General features: G+C 40.9%; 1 protein-coding gene across 1 annotated transcript in view; it reads right to left on the bottom strand.

Moving 5' to 3' along the window:
* LOC141128078 (multidrug and toxin extrusion protein 2-like) overlaps positions 1-18,628 on the bottom strand; it is a 214,359-nt gene that overhangs the window by 195,174 nt on the left and 557 nt on the right. The window lies entirely within an intron of this gene.

Genomic DNA, 18,628 nt, shown 5'->3' with positions numbered 1-18,628 from the left:
TACGTAACCCCTTCACGCCTAAGGGTAAAACAAGTCTTAATGCCTAAGCACAATTTTGCAACTTTTATATGTGTTAGTACATATCATCACAACTACTTTGTACATCCAGGTGAATTATACTGCTTTTTTTTCAGGACAAATTGGGATTTCATTTGGTGGTGATTGGTAATGGATATGTCCTGATTTTTTCCCCTGTATAAGCACAGTAGCTTTGTGGAGAGATTGCTGTACTAGCATAGTTAGTACAGAGACCTACTCACAGGCTCCTCTGTTTTTTTTTTTTGTTCAACTAGCTGAGCTGAACAAAAAAACGTCATAGCGTGTACCATGCATAAGGCCCTGTTTACACTTGTTTAGTGTACAGCCTACAGCCTCAGGTTGCTTTTGTGAATGACTAAATGGAGACAGCGGAGGAGACATCACACCAGTGCTGATTTCAGCTGGGGTAGAGGGGCACAGAATGTAGAGCAGAAGTTGTACTATCTGGTAAAACTGGAAAGGATGTTTTTAAGCTAATAAATTACAATGATAAGGTAATTTGAAACTAAGCACCGTTAAACAATGGAAAATGTGGTGCCCTGTGGGGCTTTAATTTGTGCAGTATTGCATATGTGTTACCTGTAAAGAAGAATAATCCCTCAGGTCTTAGCAGAAAAGATGTTCAGTCATTGAACACATTCAAGAAGAGAAATGTGTTGTACAGTAAGTGCTATGACCATCCATGGGTGAGCTGCTGTCCTATTAGCTGATCACAGGTGCAATGCTCTGCAGGCTCCTTAGTAAAAAAAAAAATTAAAAAATGCACATTTTATTTTACCTGCAAAATAAGTGCATTTATTTTTTATTTTTTTCAAAAGGTGAATGTAGCCTTTAAGAGTGTTAGTGGTGAGTGAATCAGTAACTTGATAAGAGTGGCCCCTACGACATTTAATGTATTGTGACAAACAGCCCCTGTCAGTTGTGGATGCATACCTCCAAAATTTTTGAGATGGGAATGAGGGACATCTATTAGCAAAAGTATGTAGGCATAGGATACTCCCCCTGCCACACCCTCTTAAAGGAGAATTATATTATTTTTTTTACCTCTTCTATTCCTTTATATTGGCTTTTGAAATTTACAAATGCAGCAATTTAGAAATTGGATGAAAGGTTTAGCACTGGGAAACACTTTTTGAAAGACAGAAAGAGCGTTTTATATACAACTATATAGATCAGACCAAAATAAGGGACAAATGAGGAGGAAAGAGGGACAGAGGGACATTGTTCCAAATCAGGGACAGTCCCTCGAAATCAGGGAAAGTTGGGAGCTATGTGGATGGAGTGTTTCTGTCACATAGAATTTTGCGGTTCATAAGGTAAATGGGTGTCAGTGAGAAATGTGGAGCATGATGCAGGAGGTTAAGCACTTGGCCACACCTTGCTTCCCACCTGGGGTATAATTTGTCTTTCAAGATAAAAGAAAAGAGGTTCCACGCTACGGACAAATCATGGAAATAAAAAATGTGTCCTTCTGTCTAGGTTCACACTGACAGCGGGATTGAAATTGTGTGAGTTCAGCTGAGCTCGCACGATTTCATACCCCCATGTCAGTTCGACTTTGGGAGCGATTTCAGAGATATCTGTGCGAGTTCATGCACAGATGTCTATACAAATCGCACCTGGAACTCACCAAAAGTAGTACAGAAACTACTTTTGTGAATCGGTGCAGATGGTGCCAATGTCGGCAATAGCCACCGTTCTGGCATGCGATTTGACATTGTCAAATCGCATGCCAAATCGCATCTATGTGAACCTAGGCAAAAGCTATTGCTTCCACTGAAATTACTTCCCTGGTAGAGTCAGGGTTAAATGGGGGTTGCTTGTTAAATGTGAGCACAATTATTTACTTATGTGTGCACCTCTAAATACATCTGAAATTAATGTTCCAATAAAGTGACAAGTGCTATGTTAATCCCCATTTAACATACTGAATGTGCAGGCAGATGCAGTGGGGATGGAAAGTATTCAGACCACCTTCAATTTTTCACTCTTTCTTATATTGCAGCCATTTGCTAAAATCATTTAAGTTCATTTTTTTCCCTCATTAATGTACACACAGCACCCCATATTGACAGAAAAACACAAAATTGTTGACATTTTTGCAGATTTATTAAAAAAGAAAAACTGAAATATCACATGGTCCTAAGTATTCAGACCCTTTGCTCGGTATTTAGTAGAAGCACCCTTTGATCTAATACAGCCATGAGTCTTTTGGGGAAAGATGCAACAAGTTTTTCACACCTGGATTTGGGGATCCTCTGCCATTCCTCCTTGCAGATCCTCTCCAGTTCTGTCAGGTTGGATGGTAAACGTTGGTGGACAGCCATTTTTAGGTCTCTCCAGAGATGCTCAATTGGGTTTAAGTCAGGGCTCTGGCTGGGCCATTCAAGAATAGTCACGGAGTTGTTGTGAAGCCACTCCTTCGTTATTTTAGCTGTGTGCTTAGGGTCATTGCCTTGTTGGAAGGTAAACCTTAGGCCCAGTCTGAGGTCCTGAGCACTCTGGAGAAGGTTTTCGTCCAGGATATCCCTGTACTTGGCCTCATTCATCTTTCCCTCGATTCCAACCAGTCGTCCTATCCCTGCAGCTGAAAAACACCCCCACAGCATGATGCTGCCACCACCATGCTTCACTGTTGACACTGTATTGGACAGGTGATGAGCAGTGCCTGGTTTTCTCCACACATACTGCTTAGAATTAAGGCCAAAAAGTTCTATCTTGGTCTCATCAGACCAAAGAATCTTATTTCTCACCATCTTGGAGTCCTTCAGGTGTTTTTTTAGCAAGCTCCATGCGGGCTTTCATGTGTCTTGCACTGAGGAGAGGCTTCCATCGGGCCACTCTGCCATAAAGCCCCGAATAGTGGAGGGCTGCAGTGATGGTTGACTTTCTACAACTTTCTCTCATCTTCTGACTGCATCTCTGAAGCTCAGCCACAGTGATCTTTGGGTTCTTCTTTACCTCTCTCACCAAGGCTCTTCTCCCCCGATAGCTCAGTTTGGCCGGACGGCCAGCTCTAGGAAGGGTTCTGGTCATCCCAAACGTCTTCCATTTAAGGATTATGGAGGCCACTGTGCTCTTAGGAACCTTAAGTGCAGCAGAATTTTTTTGTAGCAATGGCCAGATCTGTGCCTTGCCACAATTCTGTCTCTGAGTTCTTCAGGCAGTTCCTTTGACCTCATTATTCTCATGTGCTCTGACATGCACTGTGAGCTGTAAGGTCTTATATAGACAGGTGTGTGTGTTTCCTAATCAAGTCCAATTAGTATAATCAAACACAGCTGGACTCAAATGAATGTGTAGAACCATCTCAAGAATGATCAGAAGAAATGGACAGCACCTGAGTTAAATATATGAGTGTCACAGCAAAGGGTCTGAATACTTAGGACCATGTGATATTTCAGTTTTTCTTTTTTAATAAATCTGCAAAAATGTCAACAATTCTGTGTTTTTCTGTCAATATGGGGTGCTGTGTGTACATTAATGAGGAAAAAAATGAACTTAAATGATTTTATCAAATGGCTGCAATATAACAAAGAGTGAAAAATGTAAGGGGGTCTGAATACTTTCTGTCCCCAGTGTATATAAAGTATGCAAAAAACTTTGTGACACATGGGCAAGTATTCAAAGCAGAGTTCTGCCTGGAAAAAAAAATTAAAAATCAGCAACTACAAATACTGTAGCTGCTGACTTTTAATATAAGGACACTTACTTGTCCAGGGAGCCCACAATGTCGGCACCTGAAGCCGATTTTCGGATCGACTCACGGGTGCTGCCGCCGCCATTCCTGGTAAGGGAACCAGGAAGTGAAGACTTTCTACTTCACTCCTGGTTTCCTACAGCGCATGTGTGAGTCGAGCTGCACGTTCTGAATGGTCCCTGCTGTCTTCTGGGACCTGTGTGTCTCCCAGAAGACAGAGGGGAGGGAGGAGGAAGGGCTGGACATGGCGTAGTTCACCGCAGAAAGTTTGGCGATCTATGCCCGGAAGTGGGAGAAAATACCTGGGTTTGACAGGTATTTGCTCCCCCCTCCCCCCTGCAAGGTGTCAAATATGACACTGGAGGGGAGGAGGAAAGTTCCATTTATGGGTGGAACTCTGCTTTAATGCTACAGTATACATAATTTTTCCCTTTTTTATAAGTGATCACATTTCCTTTGTTCTCTGCTACATAGGAGCTGGGGGAGGGAAAACAGCATCACACTGAGCTTTCCAGTGAATGGCTGTGCAGGGGTGGGCAAGTCTGATCATTGGAGTAGAGCAGGCTGAGTTCCCAGCATAGCTAGAAAACTGACATCGGTGTGTTCTCCTGCTTAGTGTGGTCAGCTTTTAATAGGAAAGCAGAGAAAAGGAGGACCACCAGGGATTTCACACAAAAGAAGCAATACAAAGAGAACAGGGGACTTTTTCATACAAGTACATGGTACAGCAGGCACATATCAGGAATATAAAATGTTTACATATTTTTTAACAGTTTTTGTTTCTTTTTGAGCCATTATTGTTTTATTTGTTTTATGCCATTATGTTTTATTTGATTACTATTGCCATGCTGAGCAAGGGATTGTTTTAAAGTAATACTAAAGTCTCTTTTTTTTTCATTAAAAATAACAAACATGCTATAATTACCTGCTCTGTGCAGTGGTTTTGCACAGAGCAGCCCAGATCCTCCTCTTCTCGGGTCCCTCTTCGGTGCTCCTGGCCCCTCCCTCCAGTTGAGTGTCCCCACAGCAAGCAGCTTGCTATGGGGGCACCCGAGCTAAGTCACAGCTACAGAACCCTGTGTCCATTCAGACACGAAGTTGCGGCCCGGTCCTACCCCCTTTCTCTCCTTATTGGTTCACTGACTTTGATTGACAGCAGAGGGAGCCAATGGCACCATGCTGCTGTCTCAGCCAATGAGGAGGGGAGTCCCAAACAGCCCAGTCTCTAGTGCAACATGGCTGTATCGAGATGGGGCTCAGGTAAGTATTGGGGGGCTTGGGGGGCTGCTATACACTGAAGGTTTTTTTTTATCTTAATGCATAGAGTGCATTAAGATAAAAACCTTCTGCCTTAACAACCACTTTAAAAAAATGTCCTCTTGGTGTCAAATATTCTAGTCATTTTCTGACAATTTTCTTTATTCTTGTATTTAAAATGTTCTATGACTTGGGGGCGAGTCCAAGACGGCACTGAGAGTGGACGTGTAGTCACGAGGCTCCCAACTACGGCACTCTTATCCTCCCATTTATCGGTGCAGGGTGAGTTCTTTCCTCCTGGGACTGACTCCTCCACCTCCTGCAATCCCAATCGATATGACCAGCGGCAGAAGTGCCAGCTCGACATGCCATACAGCCTTTCCAGAGGGTGTCAAGCCCTTGGCAGGAACTCCTGCCTGCAGCATTTAGACCACTGACCCGCAGCCTACAGCATTGGCCTCTAAGAGCTTTGACTACCTAATGCAGGCTATCAACAGCTGTCAATCTGCTCTTACTACAAAGACTGACCATGTGCATACTGAACTAGGACTTACACGCAGGGACCTGGATAGGTTCCAAGAGTGGATTACCAAGGTCAAGCAGTGAGTGTCTTTGGTGGAAGACATCCAGAGGGATCACAGGGCAGACCTCCATACTCTCAAGGTTAAGGTTAGGTACCTGGAAGCAAGGGCTGAGGATGCCAAAAACTACAACCGCAGGAACAACCTGAAGGTGCAGAGGGCTCGGACCATACTACCTTCACCAAAAATCTGCTACAATCGCTCCTACCTCGGGCTAAATTTCGCACCTTATTTTAAGGTTGAACGGGCCCATTGCATGCCCACGGCTCCACCGTGCACCTTTATTTTTAAGCTACTGAATTTTAGAGACCAAGATTTTATGGTTCGCGAAGCTCGCAATCAAGGAAACTTGCTCTACGAAAATGCAAAGGCTAAACTTTGCCCCAAAGGCTTGAAATACAGTTTGTTATTTTCTGCAAAACAGCGTGTGTGAGATGGCGACCAGGTGCACTGCTTCACTTCTCGCGAGGATGCCGCTTCCTAGTTAAAAACTCTCCACAATTAGTCTGTTTTTCTTTTCTTTTTGGGTCCTCTAGTTATTTGCCGTGGGAGCTCCATGGGACTCTTTGCTATGTTTAGAAATAGATAAAGGAATCCGCGCTTAGGACACTGATAGGGCTGCTGCCTTTCCCTGATTAGTTCCCTGAAAAGGGGCTAATTGGTAAATATAAAGGATAGTTGGGAAAAATTGGCGCTGCCCTACTAGCAGTAATAAATTATGGGTATAAAATCCTTTGTGAAACAAGTATTAACAAAAAATATGCTAACTCCTACAGCCTTTATGTGAAAATGACTTATAGTCTATGCTAGAGCTGCCATATGCATGGGGAGAGAAACGATTTCACTAGTGATAAAAAATAATTAAATTAAAAACATCAGACATAAGCTTTGTGTTCAATCCTTAAATGTTAAATGTGAATGGGTGCCGTTTATAAGTAAGATCATATAATTATATATGAAAGAATTAAAAGTGAATGTGTAAAAGTGTGTGTGGGCTTTAATAACCCCAAGAATCAAAAGTTTTGTGACAGTGTGGCACCCCCTAAGGGCTAACGCTAGTACTGAGAAAATCTAATTTATAGTGATATAAGGTACCACTACCAACATATGTAAGATGTTTGATCCCAAAGGATAAGTGAAACTCCTTAACGTTAAACAGTCTTAGTGTATTAAACCAGTGGAATAAAGTGCCTCGTGTGTTCACAATTATATAAATACATGTGTAGAAGTTGAGAGTAACTTTGTAAAAATATATAAAAGATATTAACCCCAGAGTTCTAAAGTTTTGTGACAGTATGGCGCCCCCTAAGGGACCATTGTCATTTTAAGTGAAACAAATATATTAATTATTAAGTGTCAATACCAGAGCAAGTATATGGCTCCCAGAGATATTAATTAATATGTCAGTATTTTGACCCCTGTGCTATTGTATAGTGAAGTTGCAGTAAATGGCAAATACCATATTATCAGACATAAAATTTTCCAGCCTTGTATATGTATCAGCAGATATTAGTAAGGCTCTTAAAATATAATGATCTAAATAAAGAGTTTCTCTGGCCAGATAGTATGATGAGCAAAGTTCAATGAATGTGCAGTTCTTCAGACTCAGGAACATTAAGCAGTGACTTCTGTGTTCATTTCAAATGGTGACTTGAAGTGCTCGCCCCCCTTACTGCCCCACTCACCAAAGACAATCACCCCCACAGGGGTACCGAGCGACAGAGTGGTTGGCTTGGGGTGGTTAATTTCAATCAGGTCCTGCTGTCATTCCTCTGTGCGATCCCTCCAATGGTTTCGAATTTCAGCTGTGCGTTCCCAAGAAACCGGGCTCCTCCACTACTTCCCACCGTTTGTCTGTTTAACTCTCCATTGTATCCAAAAGAAAGAAAACAGGGGGCTTCCGTCGTGAAGTATGTCCAGTTTATTAATACACAAATATAAGAATCCGCAAGTATAAAACAATAGTAGGTTAAATGCAGGCACCGCTGTAAGCAAGGATGGGACCAGGAACGAGATACGAGCGTGCGTCCCACCTTGCGTTCCAGCCTACGCTTCCGGGTATGACGTGTGAGCGTGACTCCGCCTTACGCGTTTCGTCATAGGACGTTCTCAAAGACGGTGTCGACACTGCACGCTTCACACTGTAATATAGTCCTTCGGTCTTCACATGCCCTCCCCTAATTATGGTAATATCGCACGGGGGTGTGGGCGTGAAGAACCGCCGGGCTATACATAACCTTATCAGTATGTGATTAACTCATCTCATATAAACAATAAAAACAATATACATTTAACTTCTTTAGTGATCCTTAACAGGACTTTTAGGCCATGTTGATCGGTGTATTTGATCCACTTAATCAATATGTGTTCAACTTATTGTGCAAAAAGAAATTCCTAGGACAACTTTATATTAGATGATTAAAATTTATACTAATTAAAAATGAAAAAAAAAAAAATTTTAATAGAAAAAAGTAAATGCTACATGGATATGGGTAAAAAAAGGAGAAGGAGGATAATAATGTATTAAGAAAAACATTTTTTCTAAAAAGTTAAAACTAAATTAGGACAGAAGTCCAGATAGAAAATATGAAAAATATAAAAATATATAAAAAAAAAAAAATTTTTTTTTTTAATATAAAAATAAAAATAAAAAAGAATAAAAATCAATATGGGGGTATGTTCATATATCAAAACAGGCGATGGACTTGAAGTATTTTATACCACTCATACCAAGGTGAAATTAATAATAATAAAAAGGTGAAAATACTAGTAATGCTAAGTAATTCTAATAGTGTGTATATGTATGGTCCTACACCTTTATAGACAATTTGGGTGGTTATATAAGTACATGGTTGATGTTATCTACCTCAGGTGGACCTATATCATTACAGTGGTATTATAACTAAATATAACAATTAGTGGGGGACCACTGGTAGATTTGTTCTCGCATTATGCTATTTATGTACCATCTGTGTAGTGCCTTCACATATGTACATCAGGGAGTGGGTGAGGGAGGAGGAGACTTGACACAGAAACAGAGGCTAGAGACAGAATTACGGAGTTTAGTTCAACCTCCATAAGATCTAGGTATGTTGCCTAACTAATCTTTATCTGTCCCTACATTCGGATGTTTATACCTATTTGGGAATTGGTTGTATAAAATGTTTTTGAATTTAGATAATTTCTATATGTCCATATTCCAGCTATTTAAGGGTTGGCTATAAAACAGTTCAAGTCTATGTCCAGATTTAATCCTTTAGGGCCAAGAGATCCTAGTCGATATATCCAACTGGTTTCATTTCTAGAAATCAAAGTTTCTCTATTTCCTCCACGCCAATGTTCTTGTACTGAATCGATGCCGTAGAAGATAAGTCCGCTGGGATCCCTATGATGGACCTCATCAAAGTGCCGGGACAAGCTATGGTTGGGAAACCCTTTTCTGATATTTTTGATATGTTCCCTAATCCGGACAAAGAGGGGGCGAGTGGTTCTACCCACATATTGTAGGTGGCAGGGGCATTCGATGATGTACGTGACATGTGTACTTCGGCAGGTGATTAGTTGATTAATACGATAGTCTTTGTGATCAGTACACGATTTAAATGTAATCTTCTTCCTTGGTTGCCGCTTGGCAACTTTGCATGGTAGACACCTCTGGCATCTAAAAAATCCTTTCAGTTCTGGACAGATTTTGATAGGTTGCGGGGGATCTATGACATTTTTCACTAAGTGATTTCTTAGATTAGGTGCCTTCCTATATACAAACTTAGGTCTCCCGGGTAGAATTTTAGATAACATAAGATCTTCCTTGAGGATTGGCCAATATTTTCTTATTATTTTTTCAAAATCTCTGTATTGGCTGTTAAACCCGGTGATGAATGTTATGTCAGCTTCCTTGTTGCTCTTTCTGTTCTTATTCTGGAGGAGGGAAGTTCTATCCATATTCATGATATTTGTTTTGAGTTTTGAGAGACCATCCATATCATATCCTTTTTCCTGGAATCTTTTAATAAGGATGTCGGCCTGGTTACTAAAATCCTCAACCGTATCACAATTGCGGAGTATGCGTAGTAGTTGTCCTTTGGGAACATTAGATTTCCATCGTGGGTGATGGCAACTGGAGGTGGGGATGTACCCGTTGCGATCCGTCGGTTTAAAGAAAGTGCGGGTATGTAGCGCATCTCTCACTAGATCCAGATAGTCAATCTTCTCGCTACTCTACTTCCCCATAAACGTGATACCATATTTGTTGATGTTTAAATTCTCAAGGAATTTTGTAAGACTCTCCGGTGTTCCATCCCATAGGATGAACAGGTCATCTATATACCTTTTGTACATCCTAATCTGGGGTATGTTCTTACTATAGATGTACTTCTCTTCCCACATATCCATGAATAAATTAGCTACGCTGGGAGCATAGCGTGCTCCCATTGCGACACCCTTAGTTTGTACATAGTATTTCCTATCATGCCAGAAATAGTTACATTCCATGGCCAACTTTAAACCCTCTAGAATGTAACCAATCTGTTCCTGCTTCATACTTGTATTTGTGTGCATGGCTCTTTTCACCCCTCGTAGTCCATCCTTCTGTTCGATACTGGTGTACAGGGAATTAACATCTACTGCCACCAGCAGCCATTGTTCTGCTCCCTTTATCTCTTGCAGTTCTTGTATCAGTTGCATACTGTCTCGTAGATGTGATCTCCCCTCCTTGACCAGGGGCTTTAAGAACTTGTCCAGGTACTCTCCAAGTCTGGAAAAGATGGAATTAATTCCACTGACAATAGGCCTCACTGGTGGCTTTTCCAGCCTCTTGTGGATTTTGATAGTATAGTATATCACCGGTGTCTTTGTTGAGTTTGATATCATGTATTCTGCCTCTTGGAATTTAGAATGCCTTTGGTTTTCCCTTTTTCTACATAGGTTATTAGCTTCTTTTCGAATTTCCTTTTAGGGTTCCCTGTAAGCTTTTTATACGTGTCTTTTTGAATATAGATGCACGCCCCACTTAGACATCAGAACGAGGCTTGAGCCGCCGTTGATCTATAGCGGTCCATGCGAAGGGAAGTGACGTGTGTGCGTCCCTCCCGAACGGGTGACGCACATCCGACATCTCGGTCTCCCTATCCCCACTGATAGGCATCAAAACGAGGCTTGAACCGCTGTTCATCCATAGCGGTCCATGCGAGGGGAAGTGACGCGTGTTCATCCCGTCTGAACGGGTGACGCAGGTCCGGTATCTCGTTCTTTTTCTCCACTACGATAAGGAAGAATGGTAATAACAGCTTCATATTGTAAACATCCTCACTAGGTAGTGTTTCCTATTTTCAGTTACATTCCTACTTTGTCCCTACACTCATATTTTGATTACATCTTATAGCAACTTCTTAGCACAATGCTGGAACGCATATACATACACCCAATTGAGGCGTGGAACGCACGCGGGTCCGCCATTTTGGCCAAACCCGGAAGTACCTTTGTAATTTAGACACAAGCTATATCCTCATTAAGGGGGCTTAGATATCTATATTAAGGGGTATGGCAGCAGTGAGTGAGCACCCCAGAAGAAGTCTTTTAAGACGAAACGCGTCGGGAGACTCCACTGCCTGCCATAATTTTAATTTGAAGTGCTTTTCTTACTACTGAAATGTAAGTTGTTTACTTATTTTAATAAATCTGTTTTCCCAAACGGTATTATGCTATGTGGCTCCCCTTCTTTATTCTTATATGGATTATCCATCTGAGATGACCCGTGGGAAGGTTTGCCATTTACCTTGAGTTCCGTCAGAAGTGTGGACATATACTGAAGCTTTACCACCATCCAGTCGCAAGGTTCTTCTCTTTGATTACCCGTTGGGGTTATAAGCTTGATTGACTCATTGAACGTATGTTCTTATGAGTTCAATCCTTTTGGTAAGCCTTCATTTTTTCCTTATGTGGAGGGTCCATCACTCTTTTGCATGTATTATCCACGCGGTGAATAAGGAACCATACATACCTTTGGACTAACATCAGTCCTCTTCAAACCTTTAAAAACATCTGAAGAAACATCAGAGACTTTATTCTGTTTATTTGTGAAGTTAACATAATTTGCAACTATGGTTGTTTGACACAGACGTTTTTTCCTTTTTATTATTTTACAAGCTTTTTAACCTATAGCGCTACACTTGTATATGCATGTATAAAATACTTCAAGTCCACCGCCTGTTTTGATATATGAACATACCCCCATATTGATTTTTATTCTTTTTTATTTTTATTTTTATATAAAAAAAAAAAATTTTTTTTTTATATATATTTTTATATTTTTCATATTTTCTATCTGGACTTCTGTCCTAATTTAGTTTTAACTTTTTAGAAAAAATTTTTTTCTTAATACATTATTATCCTCCTTCTCCTTTTTTTACCCATATCCATGTAGCATTTACTTTTTTCTATTAAAAATTTTTTTTTTTCATTTTTAATTAGTATAAATTTTAATCATCTAATATAAAGTTGTCCTAGGAATTTCTTTTTGCACAATAAGTCAAACACATGTTGACTAAGTGGATCAAATACACCGATCAACATGGCCTAAAAGTCCTGTTAAGGATCACTAAAGAAGTTAAATGTATATTGTTTTTATTGTTTATATGAGATGAGTTAATCACATACTGATAAGGTTATGTATAGCCTGGCGGTTCTTCACGCCCACACCCCCCGAGCGATATTACCATAATTAGGGGAGGGCATGTGAAGACCGAAGGACTATATTACAGTGTGAAGCGTGCAGCGTCGACACCGTCTTTGAGAACGTCCTATGACGAAACGCGTAAGGCGGAGTCACGCTCACACGTCATACCCGGAAGCGTAGGCTGGAACGCAAGGTGGGACGCACGCTCGTATCTCGTTCCTGGTCCCATCCTTGCTTACAGCGGTGCCTGCATTCAACCTATTGTTTTATACTTGCGGATTCTTATATTTGTGTACTAATAAACTGGACATACTTCACGACGGAAGCCCCCTGTTTTCTTTCTTTTGGATACAATGGAGAGTTAAACAGACAAACGGTGGGAAGTAGTGGAGGAGCCTGGTTTCTTGGGAACGCACAGCTGAAATTCGAAACCATTGGAGGGATCGCACAGAGGAATGACAGCAGGACCTGATTGAAATTAACCACCCCAAGCCAACCACTCTGTCGCTCGGTACCCCTGTGGGGGTGATTTTCTTTGGTGAGTGGGGCAGCAAGGGGGCGAGCACTTCAAGTCACCATTTGAAATGAACACAGAAGTCACTGCTTAATGTTCCTGAGTCTGAAGAACTGCACATTCATTGAACTTTGCTCATCATACTATCTGGCCAGAGAAACTCTTTATTTAGATCATTATGTTTTAAGAGCCTTACTAATATCTGCTGATACATATACAAGGCTGGAAAATTTTATGTCTGATAATATGGTATTTGCCATTTACTGCAACTTCACTATACAATAGCACAGGGGTCAAAATACTGACATATTAATTAATATCTCTGGGAGCCATATACTTGCTCTGGTATTGACACTTAATAATTAATATATTTGTTTCACTTAAAATGACAATGGTCCCTTAGGGGGCGACATACTGTCACAAAACTTTAGAACTCTGGGGTTAATATCTTTTATATATTTTTACAAAGTTACTCTCAACTTCTACACATGTATTTATATAATTGTGAACACACGAGGCACTTTATTCCACTGGTTTAATACACTAAGACTGTTTACCGTTAAGGAATTTCACTTATCCTTTGGGATCAAACATCTTACATATGTTGGTAGTGGTACCTTATATCACTATAAATTAGATTTTCTCAGTACTAGCGTTAGCCCTTAGGGGGTGCCACACTGTCACAAAACTTTTGATTCTTGGGGTTATTAAAGCCCACACACACTTTTACACATTCACTTTTAATTCTTTCATATATAATTATATGATCTTACTTATAAACGGCACCCATTCACATTTAACATTTAAAGATTGGAAACAAAGCTTATGTCTGATGTTTTTAATTTAATTATTTTTTATCACTAGTGAAATCGTTTATCTCCCCATGCATATGGCAGCTCTAGCATAGACTATAGGTCATTTTCACATAAAGGCTGTAGGAGTTAGCATATTTTTTGTTAATACTTGTTTCACAAAGGATTTTATACCCATAATTTATTACTGCTAGTAGGGCAGCGCCAATTTTTCCCAACTATCCTTTATATTTATCTTTGCTATGTTTGCATGTTTTCTGCTGTGAGGGCTGAACACCTATTCTGTTAAATATTGGTGCCCACTCTACCTGCTGTGCTGTAGTCATCTCCTGGGCATCTATATATTGCAATTTGGGCCTTGTGGATATATACTCCTCTTTCTTTGCCCATCATTCTGGAAGTGCCTATATTGAACCCTTTGGAACTCCCTTTCACCAAAGTTGTAAGTTTATTAGGTTATCTTTCTGATTAATGTTTAAATACACCTGTTTAAGTAGTGTACCTATGGGCTGACCTGCATCATACTTCTTTACCACAGGGACTATGCCTACTGAGACCCCTTCCACTTTTTATAGACCTGTATGTCTTGTGTATTGTGCCCTCTATGAGTGGCATAGAGCCTCTTTGGGTTGGGGATGGACGCCTCCCTCAGTTCTAAGGGGGTGGGTGGAGTGATTTGGTTTACAGTGGGACAGTTTACTTTTAGTTTGGTTTCTTGTTTTTCTTTTCATGATTTTATTGCATATGCTCATGTCTTTTTGATACAGTATGCCTGCTATTGCATGTTCTCTGCTGTGTCCTGTGTTATTCTCTGCGGGTCCAGCTTTCTACTGGTGGATGGTGTTATCCCATACTTGCCCCCCCCCCCCCAATGGCCAGCATTTCTCCTTATAGCTTAGTCTCGTGGAATATGAGGGTTCTAAACTCCCTGATTAAGCGCTCCTTAGTGTTTCGATTTCTGGAAACCTAAAATCCACACATACCTGTGTGTGTCTTTCAAGAGATGCAACTTCTTGGTAGTAAGACACTGAGTTTAAAAAACCATGGGTTGGACACCATTACCATTCCACCCATTCTAAATTTGCCAGAGGTGTAAGTGTACTGGTGCGTAAAACCTTGCCTTTTAAACTGCTGGATCTGGTGCTGGACCCGGATGTAGGTTATGTCATTATACATGCATACATTCCATATTGGAGACAGTTCTTGTAAGTCTACTTGTCTCCGCCTGTGTCAGATTACCTTTCCGAGACTGAGATGCTGGGAGCGGCTCCTCTTGCGGCTGAGTGCAGTATACCCTAAAGTTGGCACAGAGGTTATAATGCTCAAAGAAGCATGAGTTGCCAGCAGGATGTGCAGGACTTGAGCAGATGATCACTTGCAGGCAACTTAAGGTGGTGCTGGGAGCAGTCCTTAAGGAGTGTGGACAGGTTACAGGGCGAAGGGTATCCAGGGAAGTCAGCAAAGGCCTGGTCGAGGATCCAACACCGGTGATCATACACAGGTAGGTAGACTGGTGTAGAAAATAGCAAGCAGACAGGTTAGGCAGAAGAGTAGTCCTTAGGATAAGCCAGGGTCATACACAGGCAAGCAGACTGGTTAGGCAGAAGAAGTCCTTAGGGTAAGCCGGGTCAGAGCCAGGAGAAGATCAGGGTAAGCCAAGGAACAATACGGGTCACAGCGAGACAACAGGAAAAAGGAGCAGGTTCAGGAACTCAGGGAGAGCTGAAGACAATCCAGCAACTTGGGTCAGACAGAGGCAGCCTTATATAGGCCAGCAGGAGGAACCATCTGTCACATGATGCGCCTATGGTGCCCATTTATTCTACTGGCAAGATTACCAGTACTTCCACGGCCTATTCCCTGCCAGTCTGCCTCCATTAGATTGCTGCATAAGGTGACTGCTCTGGTGGCTGCTTATGCCACTGACAATATTGTTATACTGGGTCATTTTAATATGGTTTCAGACCTGAGCTTAGACAGGCTCTCACCAGATGGCTCCTCTATTACTGACCTCTCCATGTGGGCTGAGACTTATGGCTTAATAGATGTTTGGAGGTGGAAGCACCCAGACACTCGTGCCTGTACGTGTCATTTGGCCTCATGGAAAATGTTCTCTCGTATTGACGTGCCCTTCGTAGGGGGGGGTTCCGTCCTGCCCAGGGTCAGGGACATTACAATACATTCATACTAAAGACCTGCAGTGCTGCCAAGGACAGCAGACTCTCACCAGAGATGTTTTACTCCTTCGTAAGTCTTGACTAAAAAAAGTCTTTTGTGCTGAAACGCGTCAGCCCTTGTATCTTTTTACATGTACCAATAAATGTTTTCATTTGGATATGGTCATGTATTTGCCAGCTTTTCTTATTTAAAAAATGTCTTTTGCATCGATCTCAAATAAGTTTGAAACAAGAGGAATGAAATGGGAGACCGTTAGCTTGGTTTGCTAGGGAACACTCAATGTCTGCGAGTATACCACAGATCCTTGACCCAACGGGGACCTGGCTTAGTGACCCTGCGGCGATTAATGACTGCTTTTTTTATACTACCAACTTTTGTATAGTTCCAGGGTGTCTTACACTTGCAACTGTATCTGTCTGAGGCTGGGTTCACACCTATGCAAATTCAATGCGGGTTTCCCCGCATCCAGGTCGCATAGCAGGAGAAAATGACCGGCTCTCTGTGGAGCCAGTTCCCATGTCTCCGGGGAGGCTGCGGAGCATACTGCACTGTGCGTCTTTGCCTCCATTTCAGGGCCGAATTCAGGCAATAATTTTGGCCTGATTTGTCCCAAAAACAGAGAACTGGGACGAACAGCGTTGGTGTGCGATCCGTGGCCGGTTTAGGTGTGAACCAAGCCTGAGGTAGATTTTCTGGTATTAATCTCCTCATATCGAGATAAGCTGGACTCCGCTATAACTCTTGAAAATTCTTGTCTTCTACAAAAGGCTCTGGGCACTTTTCATTCTGGGAAGACCCCTTGCCCTGATGAACTCCCAGGAATTCCTTCCTCACCTGCATTCAATGTTTGTGGAATCCTTGGAGGATTTCACGAACATCTCCCAAAACAAATTTTGTTCTGTTTTTGACCATGTCTGCGTGTCTCTGTGTGTAGTAGAGCATGTTTACAGCTTTCTTTTTCAATGATTTTATTCCAAGTTTTTCAAAGAAAGAATGTACAGGTAATTAAGTACATTAAATAATACAGTTAGAACATAATACCAGGGGCAGACTGACAACTCATGGGGCCCCAGGCCAATAGGAGATTATGGGGCCCCCCAGGCAATCAGAGATTATGGGGCCACACAGTGTACACACACACACACACAGTATACAATCACAAAGTATACACATACATGTACACACAGTATACACAGACATGCTTCTATTGGCTGAGAAGGTACTGGAGAGGTGGGGCAGCTATAATCTCTGGATTTTTAGACCAAAAAGATGTCGGTAAGGGACATTTCAGAGACAGTTGTAAAAAAAACCACAGATTTTTACATACTGTCCCTGGTTTTACTAAGGCTGGCAACCCTGATGGGGCCCCCTAGTGGCCCGGGGCCCTCGGGCAGTGCCCGAGTGGCCCAATGGTCAGTCCACCCCTGCATAATACCCGATAGCTTTTACAAATATATTGTAAATACAGAAAAAGAATAATTGTGGTCAGATCCACATAAGATCAACATTTACATATAAAAGGACAAACAGCAATATGTGAATCTAAGGCCCTTTTCACATGATTGGCCCGCAAAGATTTTTCAAGTGGATCTGAGTGGGCCACCCTTTTACTTGTATGGGCAGATGTCAACGGAGATGTGTCTGCTGACACCCACCTGCCATCCGATCCGACAAGATCCGCTGAAAACAGACGGATGGCGATACATTCGACATTCGACATCCGTCCAGCCGATCGGATGGGATCGGATGAAAACAGACATGCTGTCCATTTTATCCGATCTTCCCATAGAGAAAAACAGAGCTCTGACAGGTCTGTTCAAAATATATTAAAGAAAAGTACATTTAAATGTAGATGGAATCTAATAATAATGTATATTTTGTAAACAAAGGAGGATGAATTATTCATCCTATTATTATTGTAGGTGAATATTACAACAGAGACCATAGGTACTCAAAATAATGACCATAAAAAGGAAAGAAAAGAGAGAAAAAGATAAGAAAGGAAAAAGGTTAAACATAGAAAGTATTGTATGCCGTAATTGTTAAGCAATTTTCAAGTGGAAATACCTGTAGCTCTAGAATTAACAATCTGATATTTAATCCAGGATTTTACAGCTTTCTATTGTATGCAACACTAGACATTGATTTGTACTTTGATATTCTCTGTACCACTTAAATTTTACTTATGCTGATGTGAGCTGTACCTTTATCTGCTGAACAATTCAATAAACCATTTTCTGTTAAAAAAAAAATGTTCTATGACTTACTGAGCATGTTAATGTACAATGACCTGTAGATATAGTCATTTTTTCCAAAACAATGTGAGAAAAAGTGAATTATTGAATGTGTACTGCAATACATCTCCCCCATAAATGTCCCTAATACCCTAGCTTCTACCTCTGTGGAACTACAAATTAAGAATATACATAGTATATCAAATCATAAAAATAGTACTAAAAAACACCTCCCAAATGTCATGTGCAAATATATATCTCTATCTATCTATCTATCTATCTATCTATCTATCTATCTATCTATCTATCTATCTATCTATCTATCTATCTATCTATCTATCTATTATATATATATATATATATATATATATATATATATATATATATATATATAGATATATATTCATTACAAAAGTAGAAGTTAGGGTATTAGGGACATTTTTTTGGAAGGGGTTCCTTGAGAATTATTTCAAGTGTTCCTCTGGGGTAAAAAGGTTCAGAAGGGCTAATCTAGCCTTTTTCTAGAGAAACCTTATTGACTCTGGCCCAACCCCTTCATTCATTTTATTTAAACTCTTTGAATAATGGAAGCTCAGTGTCATATATGGGCATTACTTAGGCAAATACAGCCTGCCTCACA

Source organism: Aquarana catesbeiana, linkage group LG02, assembly GCF_042186555.1.
Source record: "Aquarana catesbeiana isolate 2022-GZ linkage group LG02, ASM4218655v1, whole genome shotgun sequence".
Taxonomy (NCBI): Eukaryota; Metazoa; Chordata; class Amphibia; order Anura; family Ranidae; genus Aquarana; species Aquarana catesbeiana.
This window is presented reverse-complemented; position numbering and strand designations above follow the sequence as displayed.